We start from the raw sequence: 16,817 nt of genomic DNA, 5'->3' as shown, positions 1-16,817 counted from the left end.
TAGTAAACTAACATCCCTACACTCCTTCATAAATTCCAACCCATTTATGTTGACTATCTGAATATGCAGCTCAATTTCTGTACATTACCCCCTAAACTACAGCAGAAGAAAACTGTTCAGTTTAGTTGGAAGTCAACACTATTTAACAAGGAGGAGTTTTAATGTACATTATTTCAGCCATCCTATATACACCTGTAAAGCCTCAAGTGAGAGATGCAAAATGTAGTGCAGAAGGGAAAAGAAGCAGTTAGAAAACCACAACAAGATTATATTCATAATTTGCTTCTGCTATGCCAGCAAGTAAAAGCCTGTAGTATGATGCAAGGAGGGCTGCTGTCAGATTCTGAAACCTGCCTAGTGCTGCAGGCTGATATAAATTCTCCTACTGCAGCAGTGACTTTTGCAGGCAGCCCTATTACACCTTCAAACAGGACCATGAGCTGGTTAACTTTGCCCTTTCTAACAACCCCACACAGTAACAGCATGAATCAATTAACCCCAGTGGTGAAATTTTTCTGTTATTCAACCTAAATTGCATTAATTCTTGACTGCTGAGGCAATACATTTTGTCTGTTATGGTCACTGAACTACGACCAAACTGGATAGGACAAATTTGTATGGGTATGTTAATGCCATTTTTGTAACTTACTGTGTAATGAAGCAAGAGCAGAGTTCTTTAACCTCCAGCAAGTCTAGGCTTCCTTGATGGTCATCAGATAGCCTAGGGAACCAGAAGCAATCACAGGATTCTAAGAACTCAGTCTGCTACTTGTGTGGTACTGTACATGACTCATTTGAGAGTTTCCCTAGGGAATCTTCTAAAGTGGACACTTATCAGAAGTCTCATTACATGTTTAAGTGTTTAAAATCTCTGCCAAGTCACTACTATAGACTTATGCCATCAATTGTGAAATATGACCTTAGTTGAAGCACATCTAGTAGCTTTGTTAGTTAAAAAAGTACTAAATTAGATTTATAAATAATGCTTAAAATCCATATGAAAAGCTGCAATGCACCACAAAACCCACTAGCACAATTCATTGCATTAGGCACAGGTCTAATGTGCGCCTGTGAATGCACACACTTCATAGAGAAGCATTTACAGTTTTCTTAGAAATAAAATGAAGTTCTGGGAAGCAGCAACCACCATCACCAAAAAGCCAGCCAATAAATTCACTGTACTCACTAGGTGCCAGCCCCCCACCAAAATCCCCACCTTATTCAGGAGACAAACACTGAGCCACTCACAAATCAGCTGCTGAACTGCTGCAGCTTACACCATGGCCTCTTAAAGCAAACAAACAAAAAACACCATAAAACCATACTGTAAACTCATTTACAAATAGTTTAATCATGGGTGTGCAAGAGGATTGCAAAACAAACTGTAGATAGAAGCGCACTACCTGCCCCTAGATATGCCACCACCATTTCTGACTTTAAAACCCAAACCTGCTGACACCCAGTTTAAGTGTTACCACTTCACCCAAGTGTACAGATACTGGGCAGAACTGTGCTATTCAAACAAATTGAAAATATAGTTAAAGAAAGGGGGAATGATCTACTCACTGTGCATCTGCACCAGTACAAAACTTTCAAGCCTGGGAAATAAAGTGTTTCTATTAAAATATTAAAAAAAAAAAAAAAAAGGCAAAGTCCCTGGTCCCAAATTATACAATATTTAGCAATGACCAAAGGAAATCCAGCTTCTAGATTTCTGTGATTTTTGCCAAATTTCCATGTAACAATGATTTTACTTTCACCATTAACATAAGAGTAATATATTCACAAATACAGTTTTGAAGCTCCAAAAAGGATTAAATAAACTCTGTTATTAGGATTAGCCTATCAGCAGCTCAGCAAATAGCTCTTAACATACAAAATTTAACATCAAATATTTTTGGCTACAATTTTTGGTAACAATTTTAGTTGCATTTTACTCAAAACTCTAGACTTGTATTTCAAAGACAACACTCCCTTATTCTTTCTAGTTTTATGTTCTTTTTACCTGTCCCTATGTAGTTACAAAATTTCCTACAACTACCCCCTTCAAAACAGTTCATTCACACTGGAAGGTAATCAGTGATGTGACTCCACTGAAATACTCTGGTATTGGAATTAATTCATAGAAAGCCTTTGCAATGAATGACAACCAAGACCTCTCAGAAATCGCTGTCAGACCACAATATTTACTGGTCAAAGTACTAAGTAAAAAAACCACTTCTAGGGTTCACCACTGCTAGACTTTATTATACCATCATCAGAAGTATTCTGTGATACTTCCTTGTTTGAAGTCATGATTATGGAAGGTACATTTCCCTGGTACAGCACACTCAATAAATATTATTTCATACAGAATAAAACTAAAGTGTAACTACTTTAAAAGCTCACTAATACACTATGATAGGACACTACTGATAAGAATCCAGCGCACCCTCCTTAACGCACTGCTCACTTTAAAAGTCAACACCAATGAAATAGTTCCACTGCATTGTCATCAGTGCAAGAGCTGTCTGACACGTCACATAACAACTGATTCCATCTCTACTAATCAGCATAAAGTATCTCCTGGTAGTCAGCATTTAATCACTTATTTAGATCTGCCCCCAGAGTACACCACTTGTCATTAACCACTTTAGCCTGTCCTCAAGGCCTCAGCCGAACATGTTTCTTCTCTTCAGACATCATCCTACAACTTCAAAAAAAAATCCTTCCTATGGAAAGCTTATAACCAGTAAAGCTAAACTGGTATGGTAATGGCACAATCAAACCTTCAGAGAGGTAGTTTTAATTTGATACTACTGATAACGTTAAACTGCTTTTCACTTTTATAAGAAACCATTTTAAAACCATACCATTTACAATTAGTAAAGTACATCTATTTAACAAATAGAATTCCATACTACAGCTGAAATAAGAAATACAAACTCTTCAAGAGCAATAAATTTAAATTTAGCAGACATACATGAAGTTGTGCTCTATGGGACTAGTGAATAGGGACTTAACAGAATAACGAACTCCAAAGCAAAAAGAAATAAATATTTATCAAGCAATAAATACACTGTACTGACACTTAGGGACGAAAATCATTGTAAAAGAAAACACATTTGTGGAGGTCAGATGATCAACATAACACTGTAGGCAGAGAAAATCCAAGACAAATAACTTGAACTTTAGATTTTGAAGAGCACTTTGTTGCACTTTACTAGCAGAAATATTTCAAGACCCTAAGTGGCCATAAGTATCTAAAAATAAGAGTCATAATGTACACTTAAACCAAAGAGTCCTACAGAAACTAGAAGCTTATCTAAGTTTCTGGTATATGTTGTACCTCTGAGACAACACACACATTGCTCTAGAACTAAAGAGCCACAGGACGAGCTGGAAATGCCCTCCAAAGCTCTGTTATCAGAAAATGCTCTGGAACTTAGGGAGGGAGAATATAAGTACTGCACAAGAAAGGTTCACCTCTCTACCGAAAAAAAATAAAAGAGAAGAAAATATAAAAAAATAAAATAGCTTGTCTGAGAGTTTAGCACCTTCCCTTTTCCATTTCCTCTACACATTCTTTTCTAGTCCAACAATTTTTAGGAATTTTTAGCAGGACTGACCAATTGGTATGTATTATTCAGAATTTCTCTAACTATAGGGACAACAACATTGTTAATATAATACTAAATAAATACCACAAAGTTCAAACTTAGAGAACAATTTATTGGACTGGATTTAATATTAGCTTGTTTGTTCTTTTTAAGATCTAAAAAGTCTTAACTAAATACCTTTTAACACAAAAATTAACATAATGGCATCCTTCCTAGCAAAGCTGCAAGCACAGAGGAAGCCCTTTCAGGAACTGAAGACCATCACCCAAAACCTGTACAGCAAATGAAGAAAGAGATAGCTATCAGAGAGATAAGAAGGCAAGCATTCACATTCTTACTGAGATCTGAATATTTGCCAATTAAATGCTTTTTGTAGCCTAAAGTAGGGGACAATTATTTAAGAATTTAAGACTTTGTCCAGCCTGGCTGCACAAATACTGTATAGTCTGACAGGAAACATTCAGCTTACTCTAGTATTAACCTGAGAAAATTAACACTATCACTGCCCTAGTCCTTTTACATTTATGGCAATACAAATTGAGGAGCGAGACATACACTACATTCCCAATTTCAAGCTATGAAAGTCTACTCAGCAGATTTTAAGAGAAGAAAACATAAGGCAGTTGCCATGACAGAGAAGAGATTCACAACGATTTAATTATACTATCCTAAAACATTTCTAAGACACATACAGCAAACTGTACATTAAACTTTATTATTTTATCTATTATAACTAGTTTACTTTTTTATTATATTACCAGCCAAAAAGCCTCAAATCACAAGTAGCCACAGTGGTTTACCTTTCTCCAAAATAAACCCCCCAAAAATCACAAACAAAATGCAAAACACAAGCCACAGAAACTTTGGGACTTCATGAAACATGAAAAAATATTTAAGAGTGACTTGGCTTTCCTTAATACCAAAAAAAAAGTATTACCTCTGTTAATATTAGCATTAGTTCTACAATAAGTCAAGTATATGACATAGCACTTAATACTACTCTGATTGCCAGTTTAATTCAATTTTTATATTATTTCAATAAAAGCTACAGATTACATCTGCCTCACCAAAGAAACCTGCAAAGTGCAGAAAACGGTATTTACTAACTGCAATCACATATGATACTAAACATCCACAAAATATGACACTGTATTTATTCACACAACAGATTTTAAAGCATGCCACTCGTGCACCTTACTCCAAAGTAAAATCACTGGACAAATAAATCAGATTTAAAAGACATCCAGCAACATACATTTCCTGAGTACCTATAAGAAAAGATCTACAGGTAACATGTATCTCTGTCCACTTGCATAGTTTAAAATGTTATTTATCTGCAAAAGCAAAGAGACAACAGGTAACCAATACCCAGGAAGAAAGGTCAGAGGTGCAGTCATTTTCTCTTGTAATAGTATTAACATATATAACATCTCAGAAGTTCTGTAAATCAAAGTATATGACATGAAACATGCGAAAAGACATGGAGGGGGGAAGAAAAAAAGACAGATTCAAGTGCCAAAAGTAGCAAGGAAAAAGACTATGATGCAGAAATATGAGACAGGGGTCTTTGAATTCAAAGACAATAAGCGAGCTTTAGCTAGATGAGGAAAGTAACAGACTACTGAAAAATTGTAGCAGCTGTATTTTGAACAGATTGCAGAGATAGGAATATCAGCAGAGGGAGAAGGTACTTGAAGTACTCCAGATGGCAGATACAGAAACTTCATTTGCAAAGACAGAAAAAGAAAATGTGGTCTTGAAAATGTTATTTGGACAAGGAAGAGGTATATTAATAAAACATGACTGTGGACTCAAGGAGAATAATAAGAAGAAAGTGCTATTCCCAAACAAGTGCCCTCCCTGGGCGAGGGAGGATTAGTGCACTGTCAGCAGCATTGCAAACAGCAGGCAAATGAGTTAAGTTTGAGAGAGAAGATAAAGAGATCTGAAACATTCAAAATATTTATGATGATTAAAAACACTTACATGAAATGCAGGACTGAATGAAGACACATAAAGAGCCATGAAACTCTACAAAGTTTACAGCAACCTAAAGATAGAAGGTACAGAGATTTCTATGAACGTTGCACACTTTGGGGTCAGTGGGAAGAGGGTACAGAAGTGGAAAGATGCTTGCAGCAAGGAGCACCACAAAGGCAGGAGAGGTCAAGGCTGTGACAGCCAGGCAAGTTTCCCTACATCATACATCCTCCCATTCCCACAAACCTAAAACAGCTTACTTATGCACTTTATAAAAAGCCCAACTACACTTTGAAAATTTAAATAATTTTTAATTGACAGATACACAACAGCAACTACTTTCAATTACAATTTTTGTGGTGATTTAAAAGCAAGACTGTATTTTATTTAAACTAAAATTTATGTTCTAACGACATGCTTCAATCAGTGTGGAACTACTGAAAAATACAGAGAGCTACAAAGTAGTCTAATACCCTCTACTTGTAATGGTTGCCTGAAAAGGCTAAACTTGTTGAGTGACATCAAGGGGAATAAAAAGGTCCCCTCATGTTTCAGTAAGATTTTCTTAAAAGAAAAACAACAACAAATGTGCTTTAAAGGAGTAATTCAAAGAGATTAAAAAAAATAATAACAAGCTCTGCAACAAATGCTAAGATGTCAGAAGAATCTTAACATACTTCCCTGAAGAAGTAGCCCTCCCTGTGTTTGCTTGGTATCTTAATTTGCCTTGGGTTTCAAAACCCTAGGCTTGCCAAGAGCTATTCCATTCAAAACCTCAGGAATTCCATTACTAGTTTTCAGCTAAATTAAAGGAAAATAGAAGCATTCAATGCATGGCAAAAGTATGCATAAAGTGTTTGTTGATACTCATAAATAGACTGAAAAATGTAGCCATGTCTGAAGGATAACTGCTGCATAGTCAACTCAGCTTTGCTCTGCCACGCTGCTAAGCAAAAAGCTACTGCTGTCAGTTCAGACAGGCTCAGCATAAGATTGATACATTGCTACCAAGACTGAACACAGCACTAGATCATTCATTTCTCACTTCAAGTTTAAATATAAACTAAAGTTTGCATTTCTGCAGGAGAAACAAAGGAAACAGTGAGAGTTCCCTCTTTAAAGCAACTGCTTCAACATCTCCATTAGGGAAAAAAATGTCTCACTATCCTAAAGCATGGCAAAAATCAGTCAACTCTCCACCCTGACAAACATCTTGCAAGTAATGAAATAAAGACATTTAATCTCAGAAATTCATCTGGTATTGTGCTGATGAATATCTTTCCAATGTCCACATAAATGGGTCTCTTCCAAATCATGATATTTTATGATTCTCAGCAAGCAGTATTACTACAATCACATTTGCCCAATAAATAATGGTAAGAATGAAATGTCTCCACCTGCATATTGTGCCAGGTGTCATACTATCACACAAGAAGGTAATATCCCTGTGCAAAGCACTGAAGAAAATCTTCGTGAAACACAAATGCTTCATCTGTGTCAAGGTGTGCAATCCCAGCAGATACAGTATGCAGTTTAACTTCTCTAGTGACAGGAGAGCAGTGAAAATATCAACACACTATTTTAAACTGCAGCTCTGATGAGAGATCAAAGATCTGTATCTTGCATTAAAAACACAGGAATCCAGGTATATGGGATAGAGAGTTTATTTCACCCTTCGAAAGGCAGGAAATTAAAGCAACTTTTCACCACTGAGTCAGCAGCACCCACTTCGGATCAGGGGTAATTTACAGAAACCATCACCACTGTGGAAATGACAGCAGCAGCACCTCAACCCTGCCAGGACCAAAATCACTATGAAGAAAAACCAAGGAAAAGAGTCAGTTCTTCAGACTGACAACATGGGGCTCTAGTCTATCCTGACTTGGGCATACATATAGGAAAACTATCACTATCTCAGATATGCCAACTGCCCATAGTATTTTATATTTGCTACAATCACAGACAATTAATATGGTATTTCTGAACTAGATTTTCCTCACAGAAAAGTAACAAACACAGGTACAAAAAAAAAGCTGAATGGCAAGATACACTTGAGCATCTTTTCCATAAGATACGCATTTATCATAAATAAAGGAAAGAAAAAGGATAAGATTAAAACCTACATTTGGGGTATTTTTTTAAATCCTGGTCCAAAAATGTACCAACACAGAGGTGTTTCTATCTACAGCTGAAACAGAACCTAAACATCTATTAAAAAAAGCCCAAAAACACAAAACCAAACAATAACAAAATAAAAATAAACAAAAAAATCCCAGTTCTGTGAGAAGAAACAGCACGTGTAGTAACTGGCTGATTCTAGAAGCTGAAGTAAATAAAGGCCATCCAGCATGGTCAGGTATGATTGCAATGCCATGCAACACAAGGATTTTACATTTGCAGTATCTGAGAGGAACACACTGCCTAACGCAGATATTAGTATTACTCTGTTGACTGAGATTCGAGTAAAAAGTTCAGGGATTACCCTGGGCTGCCTGAGAAGTCAGTGACAGACTGCATATCACTCCTGTGACAAGGAGCTTCTCATCTCACTACCCCGCATATGGACGTAAAAGCATTTTAGGAAAAGAACAAAATAAAACATGAAATTAAAGTACTCTATGACATGAGAAGGAAACAGTCAGTAATCACAATGCCATTTCCACTAATTAGAAAAGAATGCATATAGTCAGTCCCAAGCATGCAATAATCATGAATTTTTATTGTATAAACATCAGAAAGAAGTTATTAGTTCTTTTTATTTAAGCCAAGAGGTAATTATTTCTGTTGTCATTTGAAGCTTGAGAAGAAAACTGAAATTGTGGAGAATCCCATGGTTGCAGGAAGAGGGAACTCAATAAAGACTGAACTAAATTTGCCATCATGATTGTTGCCACCCTGCCAGATGCAGTGAAGACGAAGCTTTGAAAAGTACACTACAGTTGGAGAATACATAACATACGTACTCAGACATTTGTGTGCACACATACTTATATGAGAAAGCACCACACACCTGTTTATCACCAGTTCAAGTCTAAAAAGAATCGTCACATCTGATTACACAGAAGGGCCAACAACAAAAGATGATGTTTAAGAACAGAAGACTGAAAGTCTATTACAACTGCTGTTCTACAACTCATACACAACCAAAATACCATCTGCACACTCCACATGAAATTACACATCTCTGGACAGCAGTTTTCAGCCAACAGTTCCTCAAATCGTTTTGATAAAAATCAGTGGCAGACAAAAATAAAACCCATTACATTTTTACAGAAAACGTTACTTAGGAGCTGCAGATAGGTCATCTCTTCCATCAGTACCTACTGCTCAGTTACTCATCACCACTGAGCAAAGAGAGACTGCCGCCCATACAGACTTGCAGCAGAGTGAATCATGTAAGAGCACACTTATCCACTTTGGGAAAAATTAATCAAGGTAACTGACCAGTGAAAGTAGGCTGAGCTAATACTGTCCATTAATGGCTGATTATGCCTGAAGCATGTGACACTGCATATGGCTTCTCTGGGGGAAAGGATTGTTACACATGTTAATCTACAGCAGAGAAGGAGAGACAAATGGATGGGGGACACTCTATCTACAATTTTCACAGATATTAGGGGAGGAAAAAAAAAGACAAAAATCAATGCCTATCCATATCCTGAAACATTAACAACAACCTCTGTGATAGGCTGAATAAGACAGATTTTGAAAACCACTAACCATTACAGTTACTTAGGAAGAGAAGTCACAGACTGCCTCCCCAGAAACTGTGTGAAGTTATCATGTGTATCTTACATCACCCTCATAATTTTCATAGATTTATGCTGTCTCTTTAGCTGCTTGTTACTGCAAAATACACTGCAATTTTCTTAGTGGACACTGATCACTAACTTTCCTTATTCAAGTTTTTTAAATTTAAAAATTCAATATACATGCCAAAGAAATTCATTTGTGCAGTAATTGGATGAGCACCAGTTGTATGAAACAATAGGTACCAAAGATTTTTTTCTTTCATTAGTTACTATACAAAAGACCAGATTCTTCCCCCAAAATCCCTTCAAAGCACAGAATGAAATCAGACACACACTACCCTGGTTTAAGGGGTCTTAGATGTAAACACTCCCATGAACCAAAACCAAATGATGTCTTCAAACCCTTTAATGCTGTACCATTTTAACTTCACAGAATTAGGCCAGTATCAAATATACTTTAAACTGGCATCATGTGTCACTGTCACCAAAAGAAACAGACACACCCTGCTCCCCTTACTGCTTGCTTCCATCCCCATCTCTGCGCCAGCACAAATGTTTGTGCAGCAAACTGATCCAGCTCAAAGCGAACCCTTCCCTGCCTGCCCCTCCCCCAGGTTAGTCCAGTCCTCAGCCCAGCTCACCACACAACCATACAAGTATTTCCTGCACTAAGGAGGAAGCAGCAGAGCAGGGTGGAAGCAAACAGGACCATGTTTTTCAATGGCGGAGCTGGTCTGTGCCAGCTGCGTGCCAGCGCAAAGCAGGAGCAGCAGGTCGAAGGCTGGAGTCCTGCAACACCAACAGATCTGCCGGCACCAACCTCACAGCTCGCGGCCTGTGGCGTGCCCCTCTGGGATCCCACTCCTCTGCTCACACAGCCACTGACGGCTGGGCAACTACCAGGTAAGTTGGTTCAGGGTGCCAAGTCAACTGAAAAACAATTCTACCAAGAAAACAAAAAAAAAAGTTGCTGATTTTCAGCCAGTACATGCTCGTGAACCAGTTCCCAGTGCAATCCTTAGCAGCACAAGGAAGGAAAAGAAGGAAGGAGCTGGGAAGGTGGGAGGTCCAATTTTTATCAGCTTGGGATGCTGTGGAAACATTCAGACACCACCACATTTTAAATTTCATCTTGCCTGCACAGCTGAATGTGACTATTTTAATAATTTTTTTCCGAAGATTAAACGTTATTCCAATCTTTGCAGGAGCCTAAGCAGCCATAGTCTACTTGGGCACAAGAAGCAGGAAGTGAGGCCAGTTCACTACATTAACCACTTTTACCCTTCATATTCCATACAAAAAAGAGGGAGCATTAGTTTCTCGAACTTAACAATTAGAGAAACTGTTAGTTCTCTAACAGTTTTACCAGATAATTGTTTAAAACATCACTGATTAAGTGACTTTAGATATCTGCATAAGAAGAACATACATGGAATAAAAAAACTGCAGTCATGTTAAGTATTATCTTCACCACAGTTTAGTACTTACAAGGAATTTAAGTGGTTCTGGTGATTTAAGTCATCTAACAAACCTCTGCACTCAGGAGTGAATTTCATCCATTATTCAAAAAGTTGTTTTGCTTAAACTACAAGTGCCAGTGATCACAGAAATGAACAAAATCAGTTTCAATGAGGTCATAATCAGACACCTAATAAACATGGAGGTAGCTACTTTCAGGCTAACTAACTTTTGATCAAAGTATCGTAAGTAGGAATTCAGACTGTTAGCAACGATCTTTTTAATTTATAAACAATGGGATTTATAACTGAATTGTTAAATTTAGCAGAAAACTATTTCCATGCAAAGTAAATGTACGTTTATGTTCATCCAGTTAACAAAGAAAAGAAATATAATCCTATCAATTCAAAAGATAAGACCCAGTAACACTACAGTTCAAGAACTGAAGAATCAAATACTTTTTCCTGAAAACCAGTCTTCCCAAGTGCCATACATTATATTTTTCCAGTTGATGAAACTCTCTTACAAAGCTAGATTCTTCCACAGACTACCACCTGCCTACAGCAGCATTTTATAAGATAACTGATCTTCTCCTTAACAGAAATTTCCTGTATGATGAAAAAGTGTTCCAAAGTACTCTGCCTATAAAAATCTTAGAGAAGTAAGAACAGTTCATTTCTACTACCATTCACCACCAACACTTGAGAGAAGACACTGAACTGGAAAGTGAGCAAAGCCCTGGTAAGCTATTTAACCATATATTCATACAACTGCTGGCACACTGTTTCAACAAGCATTTTCAAAGCATTCTTGACATGGAAGTAAATAAACTCAGGGACTCTCTGTCAAGGAATAAGGTTCTTAATTTTGTCCCCTTTAGCGTGGATTTAGCAGTTGGACCTGAACTGGGGACTTATACTGATACAAGTTTTCTTTCAAGCAGGCATAGACAGGTGCGCTGTTCAAATGCACTTGCTAACCAAGGAAAACAGACAATAAATTTCCCTGGCAGTTCTGCTGATTTCAACAAAAAAAACAGAATGCTTATTGGATCGGAACCCATATATCATAATACCAAGCCATTTTTAACAGAGCAATAGATCTTTAAAAATTAGTTTTAGTTTTTCATTTTGCTAAGTACAAATACACTGTAGAATTAGCAGAACAGATTAAATGACAGGTTCATGATATGGAATTACTGCTAATGCCATTAAAGATTTACTCAGAGAACTCTTTTTGTTCATTACACTAAACATCACTTTGTCATTAGGCCTTAAAGTTAAAAAAAATCCAGGAATATTTAAAAGTCACAAACAAAATGCTTGTTAAAAATATTAGTATAGAACAACAGTTGGTAATTTTTTCAAAAAACTTACTAAAATCTATCTTGATTTCTACACTATTTCTTCATTGCAATAATAGCATTACTTTCAACTCACAATTCAACAACATCCCTAGTGATTTCTAATTATGATTATCGCATCTTATGCAATGACTGTGAGCAAGACGCAATGACCAGGAAGATGAAAAACCATGCAAATTTCAAGTTTAGATGAGCACCCAAGCCAAATCAGTGCTGAGACACCTTTTGATATCAGTGTGTCTTCAGATCTATCCTTGCTGCATTTACACGTAGCGATATGTCAGGGGAAGGGCAGTTTAAAATGACGAGGAGGTGAGCTCGGTTTCGCTTTCATTCATATGCACAGCGACCGTTCCAAGAGCCGGGAGGTCCCCTTCCCCCGGCAGGCTCCATCTGCGGCTCCCAAGCCACTGACCCGACAGGGCTCTCAATCGGTCTCGGGGCTCCCACCTCGAACGGCCCCGGGTTTGCTGAGACGCGGGATAGCAAACGTACTTATCTTGGCAGGCATGTGCCGGACACAGCTGGCCTAGAGGAAGGTGCGAGGGCTTGACGGGTGACAAGAGATGGGACACGAGCATCAGATACGCCGAGCAACGAGGAGGCGGTCAGGCAGCCGGGACCGCTCCCCGCGCCAGACCTGCCTCCGACACGGCTACAGCAGGGACGAATTTATCGCCTCGTCTTTTGTTCCTAAACTGGCACTCCGCTCGTCCATCCCCCGCTCCCGCCCCAGCCCCAGAATAAGGCAGCGATCCCCCTCCGTGCCCGGCCTTCCCCGCCCAGACACAGCCCCGGGCCGGAGCCCCCCGTGCCCGCGGGGGCCCAGCCGCCACCGAGCTCCCGCGCCCGGACCCACGGGGAAGGAGAAGCGGGCCCCACCGCGGGGCACGTCCCAGCCCGGCTCCCGCGGGAGGAGCCCAGACAAGGGGCTGCTCCGGGGCCCGGGGGGCTCCACTGCGAGGGGGCGGCAGCGGAGCCGGCCAGGCACCCCGCGGGAAGGAGCCGCGGGAGGGGGCGAGGATCAGCACCCACCTGGGCCATGAGCCCCGCGCCGGCCGCCGCGCCGGGCCGCCTGTGACGGGCGAGACGGCGGCCCCGCGTCGGGCCGGGGCACAGCTGCGCCTCCGACCGCGGCAGCGACAGGGCCGCGCTCTGGGCCGGACCCTGCCCGGCTCCGCTTCCGGAGCGCGGCGCGATCGCCTTCCGGGGCAGCGCCCGGGGAGCCGCGGGGCGGGCGGGGCGGGGGGCCCGGCACCGGCAGCGGCAGCGGCACCGCCCGGGCGGCGGGGCGGCTCGGGGCTGCGCCCGGAGCGGCGCGGGGCCAGCGGGGAGAGAGGCGGCCGCGAAGCGTGTCTTACTGGTTCCTCAGGTTTAAAAAAAAAAAAATAAAAAGCTGCAATTGCACGCACAGCTCTGGGAAGAATTGGCTCGGTTTGCTCTGGCTGTTGTAGCGCTCGGTGTCACGCTGTTCCTTTGGGCGCTGCCGCGGTGACTCCTCACCTGCAGCCGTCGGAGTCGGGCTGTGTTAGTAAGGTTGTGCTACGTGCGACTGAACGCGAAGGCTGGCACTGTGCAAATTAAAAACAAAGATACGGCACAATTGATGCGGGAAACAAGAACCAGAGGAGGTGCCACACCTGTGCAGGTTTGTGGAAACGCTTCACACTCCTGTTAGCCTGTGCAAAAAAACCCCGCACGTTTGTTCTTGCTCTGGCTACCTCCGTGTCACCGTGTCTGTTCCCTCTTTACAGGCCGATACGTGTGACAGGTCTTGGACCAGAAGACACTGTGATCTACAGTGAATCTTGAATGTGTAGGTTTTGTCCCAACAGACACAGAAACACACTGCTCACAGTCAGAGCAGCCAGCAGCCTGCATAAAATTCAGCTTTGTCTCTTTGCTATCCACCTCCTTTGGCCATAATCGAAATTCTGAACTCTTCACCAAACAGTGCCTTGCACCAAGTTGCTTCACAGAACAGTTCTGTCTATGTCTGTGGCTTTCTCAGGAGTTGTGCACCTCCTCTTTTGACTCTGTTTCAGTCAGCTCATGATAAGGAGAATAGAAAATGTTGCTCTCACGGTTGCTCACTTTCCTCCCTTCCCTGGACAGTTACTGCTTTGTAGCAAAAATGTTGAAAGTTAATGGGTCACAGTACTCCACTATCCTAGATTCATTTAATCTGTAGGGAACTGAAAAAGCTGAAGTCCATGCAGAAGTTTTGTTCAGATGGACGTGCTAGAAAGGTGATACAGTATGTATAATACCTAGAAGGAAAAGGGTGGAGAGAGTGCGACTATGGTTTAGCGTTTGTACCACTGCAGCTTTTGGCTCCTGTGCATGTGAGTCAGGACCCAGAGGACTAGATGGATAAAGCAGAGCAAGTGGGATTTTCCTATATCTGAGTCATGTAATAGGTGAAGTCATGTAGCAAACACTGTCATCCAACATACAGTATTTGCTCATATGCCATAAACATAATGTACAATGGGCTACAAAGCAATAGGCTGTTCTTAAACCTCTGCAGGATTCCTTGTGACCTTCAAGTCACAGGACTTGCCTTAAAGTCTGTTTAGATGCAGAAGTTGATTCCGATCTGTGAGTGCACATTCAGCTAAGTATTGTGCCTTGCAATTTTTTCCCCAGTCTTTTCAGCAGTGGCTGGATGAGCAAGGAACAAAGTTGTGACATGTCTCTTCTTCTGGGTCATTTATTTATTTTCGCCTCCCTCTAGCCTTCACCACACCTTCACCGTTCATTTAAATGGCTGCACTTAAATTATGTCAGGATTTGTATTAAATTAGGATAGCACAGTGTCTCTTTGACAGTCAAGTTCAACATCTTCATCAAAGGTGAAGTGCTGTGTTTGTTCATGTGTGAAATCGGTCATCCTTACTGTTTACCTGTACATTACCTTACCCAGCTCACTCAGATTTACTGACAGGCCAATTCAATATTTAGATACTGGACCTGCACTTTGTGGCTGTTATAGATCTTTCTCCACGGCGTTTTCTTGCTTCTTGAGACCTTGCTGTGTTGCATTCCTGGTGGGAATTTCTGTTCTGTTGTTGCTCCTTCTCATTCTCACTACATAGATTTTTGGATCCATGACATGTTTGTTGCTGCTGCTATCTGGAGTCATTTCTGTCATCCCAAAATGAGAATATTGCAGCTCTGTCCAGATGCTGCATCAATTACAAGTCTTTCAAAGGTTACATAGCTGCTTACAGACTTTTGTAAATTATGAATTTTTATTGCTTTAAGTCCTTTGATGGCATCTTCATTTCTATTAGATCTTGCTAAACTTTCTTTATGTCAGCTTTGAAGTCAAAAGCCTTCTGTGTTGTTTCACTATAGCTCACATTCTCTCTTTTTAAAAATAAGGTGTTGCTACCATCTTTAAAGCTTTTCCATAAATATTTCATCCGTAGAAAAAATTTATAAAATTATCATTTGGCAACTAAACTTTTCAAATTGTTTGCTTCAGCATTTTTATATGGTATTATACAGCCACTACAGGGTGTGCTAAATGAATGGCTTTTCTGAGACAACAGAATTTAAAAATTAGGTCATATAAGTATTTTTGAAAGATTCATAGTATTTTAAGAGGAAATAAATTTGAACTGCATCAGATATACAACAGATTGTATTTCCAGAAGTTCTTATTGCACTGTCCTAATGTATTTCAGTGTTGATTCATAGACCACTCTTGTTCCAGATCCTGAATTCTTACAAGATGATGCCTGACATGTTTTGGTGCCTTTTATAATGAAATTTGGACTCTGCAGATCAAGTGCTTTTGCCCTTGGCCTGTGTTGATTTAGGCAGTATTCAATTCTGTAAGCAGGAGCACAGTCCAGTCACGTACATTTTAACAACAGATTTTTTTCCCCTGTACAGATTTTTTCCCCTGCACTAGTGAGGTCTTGCCTTGAGTCCTGTGCCAGTTTTGGCCCCTTCACTGCAAGAAAGGCATTGAGATGCTGGAGAGTGTCCAGAGAAGGGCAAGGGAGCTGGGGAATAGTCTAGAGGGTGAGTCATTTGAGGGGCAGCTGAAGGAGCTGAGGTTGTTTAGCCTGGAAAAAAGAAGACTCAGGGGAGACCTTATTGTTCTCCACAGCCGCCTGGAAACAGGCTGTAGTAAGGTGCGGGTCATCCTCTTTTCCCATGCAACTGGCAGTAGGACAAGAGGAAATGGCCTCAAGCTCCACCAGGGGAGGTTCAAGTTGGACATCAGGAATAATTTCTTCATGGAAAGGGTTGCTTACCATCGGAATGGGCTGGCCAGAGAAGGTGGTGGAGTCACCAATGCTGGAGGTGTTCAGGAAGCAACTGCACTTTGTGCTATGGTCTTGTTGACAAGGTGGTGATTGGTTACAGGTTGGACTCAGAGGTCATTTCCAACCTAATTGAGTCTGTGATTTATCTGATTAAAACAGTGGTTTCTTATTTATTTTGTATTCTTTCTTAATATCTGGACTTGACAAAGAGAGGGAACTCTTGGGGAATAGAATGCCAGATTCTGCATTCTGTTTCTGCAGTTTCCTTTCACATGCTGTTCAGAGATTCATGGCAACAAACTTCTCAAAGCCATGAAGTGGAGACATCCCTCTTTTTTTCAAGAACTTTGGAACCTTTTGCATTTCATGTGTAGTTTTTCTT

General features: G+C 40.4%; 1 protein-coding gene across 2 annotated transcripts in view; it reads right to left on the bottom strand.

The window, feature by feature from the left end:
• The window catches only part of FRS2 (fibroblast growth factor receptor substrate 2), a 51,801-nt gene extending 38,481 nt beyond the window's left edge, over positions 1-13,320 (bottom strand). For both annotated transcript variants that reach the window (XM_038153837.1, XM_038153836.1), the window contains exon 1: positions 13,188-13,320. The gene's annotated coding sequence lies outside the window, so the exon portion shown is untranslated. The remainder of the gene's footprint in view (positions 1-13,187) is intronic.
• Positions 13,321-16,817: the final 3,497 nt, after the last annotated feature.

Source organism: Motacilla alba, chromosome 1A, assembly GCF_015832195.1.
Source record: "Motacilla alba alba isolate MOTALB_02 chromosome 1A, Motacilla_alba_V1.0_pri, whole genome shotgun sequence".
NCBI classification, from domain to species: domain Eukaryota; kingdom Metazoa; phylum Chordata; class Aves; order Passeriformes; family Motacillidae; genus Motacilla; species Motacilla alba.
Note: the sequence above shows the minus strand (reverse complement) of the source record. Positions and strands in the feature narration are given on the sequence as shown.